Source organism: Triticum dicoccoides, chromosome 4A (assembly GCF_002162155.2).
Source record: "Triticum dicoccoides isolate Atlit2015 ecotype Zavitan chromosome 4A, WEW_v2.0, whole genome shotgun sequence".
NCBI classification, from domain to species: domain Eukaryota; kingdom Viridiplantae; phylum Streptophyta; class Magnoliopsida; order Poales; family Poaceae; genus Triticum; species Triticum dicoccoides.
In genome coordinates this window covers 421,386,649-421,391,954 of record NC_041386.1, presented here as the reverse complement: position 1 = coordinate 421,391,954, position 5,306 = coordinate 421,386,649, and the positions used below count along the sequence as shown (strand labels likewise).

The following is a 5,306-nucleotide window of genomic DNA, read 5'->3' as shown; positions in this document are numbered from 1 at the left end:
CATTGCGACCGCGGCAGGTAGCTCCACCATCTCCCTCCCCCTCTTCTCGTGCTCACTACTTCTGATGCTAAGTTGATGAATATGTGATGCACTTGTGCCAAGGAATTTTAGAGGGATCTGTATGAACAAGTCATGTTTTTATTTTATTTTATTTAGGTCGTTAGTTACAAAACAGAGAGAGAAGATGAGCTCCTGCTTGATTTTTTTTCTGCCAGCACATGATTTGTATGTATGCAATCACCATCTTGCGTGTGTGAGCTGATTCCTTGCTTGGGCCAAGTGTTAGTGTCGATTTGTTGTGGTGGTGCTCGTCTAGCCATTGATTTGTTGCTGATAATTAGGTGCTAAAGAATGCTGCAGGTTTATTAGGATGTGGCTGAAACCATTGGATGTCCTTCGTGGACTTGCTATCAATACTTGTCTCATGTTTTGTTTCCTTTCTGGACATGTTACGGTTCAAGTGTTGTTGCTGTTTAGTACTAAGTGCTTAACTTAACTAAGCTTGAGCTACTAAAACCCACTCTCAAATTAATGAAACTCCTGTTTTGCGAAACTTCAATGTTGAGCTCCTCTCCTCGTTAAGCTGTGGCCGTCGACTTTCATTTCGTCCACCACCACTCCAGCTACCTTCTTGTGTAATCAAATTTTGCTCGCTTATGTATGTATGTATGAGGCTGGGTAGTTCAACTCTAGTTTTCTTTCTAACTAATTCATATATATGGTGGAAATTGTGCAGGTTCCATGGTGCCAAGTGGCCTCTGGCCATCTTGAACTGGAATTCCAGTAACAAGTAGATGTTGCTGCTGTACTCAATATTTGAAGTTGCTTTTTTCTTTCTTGAGAGAAGTGTATTAGGTTGATGAGATTAATTAGCTCAGTTGGCTAAAGTAGCAACAACAACAGCCACACTTTGCCATCCACTTTATAGCTGGACTGTACTTACATGCTTAGTATAACCTTGTACGTGTAGCTGGAATGTACTTACATGCTTAGTATAACCTTGTACGTGGTCCGTTTAATTTATAAATGGTTATATGTTGCTGCTGCAGGAGCAATGTTGCTGATGGCGACGGGTACGTGATGGTGGCTAGTGTGGTGGACGACCCGACCAAACCAATGATGCAAGGCTTCTCCTGCTGCTGCATGTCTTCATCAACTTAGTTCTTCCACAGGGAGAGATAAATTCTTCACTTGTTCACAGTGTAATCTGCAGATTACTTCCATTAATCACCTAGTGCTCCTGTTAGTGAGATTCATCTAGTATTTCTTTTTGCAAAGCATGCAATGGTCTGGAGTACTTGATCATGGCCCGATGGAGCATGTCGCTACAGCAGCTAGAAGCAATCCATTTTATTAAATGCATTCTGGTTAGGATTTGGTCATGGCAGCACCTTGCTATTTTCTTTTCTTTAAATATGGTTGCAAGTTTACTATTTTTCCAGAACCATCATCTTACATTTTGGGCATCGGGCATTGAAATTTAGGCATTTATGTATAGTTTTAGTTCTGGATGTGTCCTATGCAAACATTACTATCAATTGTCAAGTTGATTCTAAAATGTCTCATTAACTAAATTTTAGATGGTGATTTCTAGATTTAGTACCAATTTATTGTTGGCCTGGCCTATGCTCAGTACCTTGCTCTATACCAATTTATTGCATTATTCTGTTATTTACGGTTAAATATGCTATCATTAACTCTGAGAAAATGTTATGTTTTTGCTGATTAGTGGCAGTACATCTTTGCTTTACTATTCCTAGCAGCCAGTGGCGGAGCCAAGGGGGGGCGAGCAGGGGCCTGCCCCCCCCTAACGATCGACAATTTATTCAGAGGCTACGAGTAATTAGCTACTGGACTGAGAAATATACGTACTATGGCCCCCCCCTCAACCCAAACGAAGGCTATGAAGAAATCTGGGAAAAAGGCCCATAAAAAAGCCCACTCGTGGCCATAGACTCTAGTACTTGGCCCCTGGCGTTAAGCCAACCCCCCAGCGTGATTAACCTGAAGCGATTAGCTTTGCCGGCGGCCGCTGCCTCGTACCCTCACTACTCACGGAGTCAATTAAAATCAGGCGACACAGGCTTCTGAACTGGCAAATCATACGGATACCTCTCAACTCTGTGAATTCTCTAGCTGTTCAGGCACAAGGTTAGCACTATTGAGAACTACTGTATCTACTAATCCCTCTCAACTCTAATCTTATACATGTTGAAGTTGTCATTTGATGCTAATAAATTTTATTTTATTTTCATTGTTTGATTTGTGATGCGGTCATGAAGAGAAAAGGGCTGCAAACACCATAAAGATTAATTCTCTTTTAAAGTATGTTGTTTCGAGTTCTCCACCTAGTAATGTTGTTAATGTGGCTAATGTGCAATTTTTACCAATCCCAGTTCAGTGGCAATGACTTGCTTGGCTAATCTATATTGATAGGAAATTGCTAGCAACTAGGTTAACTACTCATGAAATCATCAATATTTTTGATCTTATTGACAACTGTAGGGGCAAATATAAACCAATACAAATGTAAATATATTTTAATCAGTTTTGCTAAAGTACATCTAGATGTGTCCTAAGTATTAAAATCTAGGTCCTATGACATTGATTATTTTTTATGCAAAGATTAGTGCGAATATTTCTTTTTTCCTTTTTGTGCAATAACTAAGCCATATATTGATATGCCATAGACAGACCCTATTTTAGTTGTGTTGAAGCAACACAATAATATAGTATTATGGTACTTATTTTTCTGCAGTGAGCATTTTTCTTTAATGAACATGACTTGGCCCCCCCTATATCCAAATCCTGGCTCCGCCCCTGCTAGCAGCTACAGTTCATCTACCATAAACATGTTGTGTACATTCTGAACCCCCAAACATGACACAAGTGATATGTATATGCAGTAGGGAATCGTCAACTTGTACAGTTTGTTTATTGGAATGTAACTTGTACAATTTTTACTTGAATATGTTCAGTTATGAAGTCGTGTAGTTGTTTTTTCTCATCAGTTCTAAACTGCAGTACTTTACTGAATTGTTGATGATGCTGAATAAATCTAGCTTGTTGGGTTCAGTCTCTTGTTTAGATGGACTAGCACCCCATCACCTGTTGTTGTTGTTGTTGTTGTTATTCACCCTATCCTTGCTGTTCTGTTTTCTTGTTGGTAGATATTTTGAGTAAATTCAAGACGAAAGATGTTCAAAGAAGCTCCAAGACATTCTTATATAGCAAGTTATGTAATAATAGCTGGGTTATCTGGGAATTTAATGTATCTTCTTTCTGTTTGTGAATGAAATAGTAATTATGTATGTGAAATAATGTATCTTCTCTCTGTTTGTGAATTTCATGTATGTTTCAGAAATACAATTTCTGTTTCATATGAAATAGTAATTATGTATGTGATTTGAAAACGTGTGCAATGGAAACATGACTCATGCGACCCACTTATCAAAATAATTTGAGCACATTTGGAATTTCTGACGTGTGGGACGAGTGTGATATTATGATATTCGGGACAAATGTAAAACAGTGGAAAGTAAAATGGCAAAAAATAAAAGATCATACGATGTAAAAGGCCGCAACTAGAAATAAAAATGCCGAATTGCTAGGCCAGCCCATGTAGCTAGCAAAAATTAATAGGAAAAATAAATATTAAAAAGGCTGAATTAATGGGCTCGGCCCATCTAAACACCGAATTGGACTGGGCTGATTTTTGTGCCACGTCGGATGCCTACGTGGCCTGGGGAGGCTGCTAGTGACAAAAACAAAACAGTAGGCATATTTTGGTCAGTTTACGACCGCCAGTTTTTGACCATCTGTTTTTGGTCACAAAAAGGTCACAAATGGAAAATAATGACCATTCAGTGACCAATAGTCAAGGTCACAAGTTGACATATTTCTTGTAGTGGCGGCTGGCCTACTGAAATGTGAAAGGGAAGAGGTGCAGTTTGTCTCAGTGGCATGGATACCTACCTACAACGTTCGACTATCGGTGTGTGTGTGTGGGGGAGGGGGGGAGGGGGCAGAGACCTAACTATAGAGAGGTAGATCAACTGTTATATGTATGGAGAAGGACAGAGACCTAGCTATGCATTGAGGGAGATCGATTGGCATGCATGCATGCATACATGTAGCAGAGGAATAAGGCTGGGAGAGAGACAAAGGTAGAGTGTCGGAGAATTGGTGGTGGAGTTGCTTCTCACAAATGGTGGGAGAGGCCTGCTAGACAAACGGGGGGTACGACTGCAATATCAATAAGAAAGGGGATGTCTGCATGTCTGTGCACGTGTGTGTAAGAGACGGGTCAGGAGGTATGCAAGGATGATGAGGGGGCACCATATGGTTGTGGTAAGCAGACGTAACTACAAAGGAAGATCAATTGTCGTGTGTCGGTGTCAGTGCAACAAACCCTGGGTCTGTTGCCTAGACTGTGCACATGCACGGGAACAGGATTGAGGCACCAGGCCATGCCAGAGTACAAGAGACCAAGAGCTTCGAAGGACCAACATGCAAACCAAGAAGACCAAGATCAAGACAAAAAGCAAGATGCCACTAGGAGAAAAGCCCCCCCTTGCCGGGTAAGCGAGGTCAGCAGGGGCGGGGCCACCCCCGAAAGAAGGCACCCAAGACGTCCCGGCAGGGCTTGCCGGGGCTCACGAGGGAAAACCACCTCACCCAACTACTCCACCACGACCCACGTCGTCAATCAGTGCGGAGTCAAGCCGCAAAGTGACTAAGTGGCAGCCATTCGCCACGTGGCAGCCTTTCTCTACAGAAGATGCCCTAAAACGACACTCATCCCGCGACGCGTCAAGCGAGTAGGTGCCAAGCTGGCAAAATAGCCCGACCAGGCTTGTCGGGCAACAAACGACGTGACGTTCAGTGGTGCATTTAATGCACCCTGTCAGCCTGTAGAGTTAAGTATGACAGCACTGTTTGCTATCTTAGCTGTGCACAATGACTACTTTGACATTGTGGTAGCCACTTAATCTGTAAAAGAAGGCCCATAGCAACTGTAGAAAGGGGTTAGAAGGTTGGATAACAAACACGCCCATACGCTCGTAGCCACTGCCGCCCTTGTAGGGAAAGTGTACTACGCTCCACCACCACTCTACCACCATCAATCCACCAAAGCAGGAGTAGGGTTTTACGCCTCACGATGGCCCGAACCTGGGTAAAATTGCCTGCATGATTTCTGTTGTGCTGCCCCACGCCCGTCTGCTCTTTGTGCAACGCGACGTCCCCCGGCCGAACCAGCAAGGGGCCCTATGGTCCCATAGGTCGATGTGGTTTCCCGCGACATC

The 5,306-nt window shown here is 42.6% G+C and overlaps 1 long non-coding RNA gene across 2 annotated transcripts; it reads left to right on the top strand.

The window, feature by feature from the left end:
- Nucleotides 1-2,969, top strand: LOC119286010. 2 transcript variants are annotated; one of them, XR_005140140.1, is made up of 2 exons: nucleotides 1-17; nucleotides 1,050-2,969. It is a non-coding gene; the product is annotated as an uncharacterized LOC119286010 (long non-coding RNA). The 2 variants fall into 2 exon arrangements; XR_005140141.1 differs by lacking the exon at nucleotides 1-17 and adding an exon at nucleotides 35-960.
- Nucleotides 2,970-5,306: the final 2,337 nt, after the last annotated feature.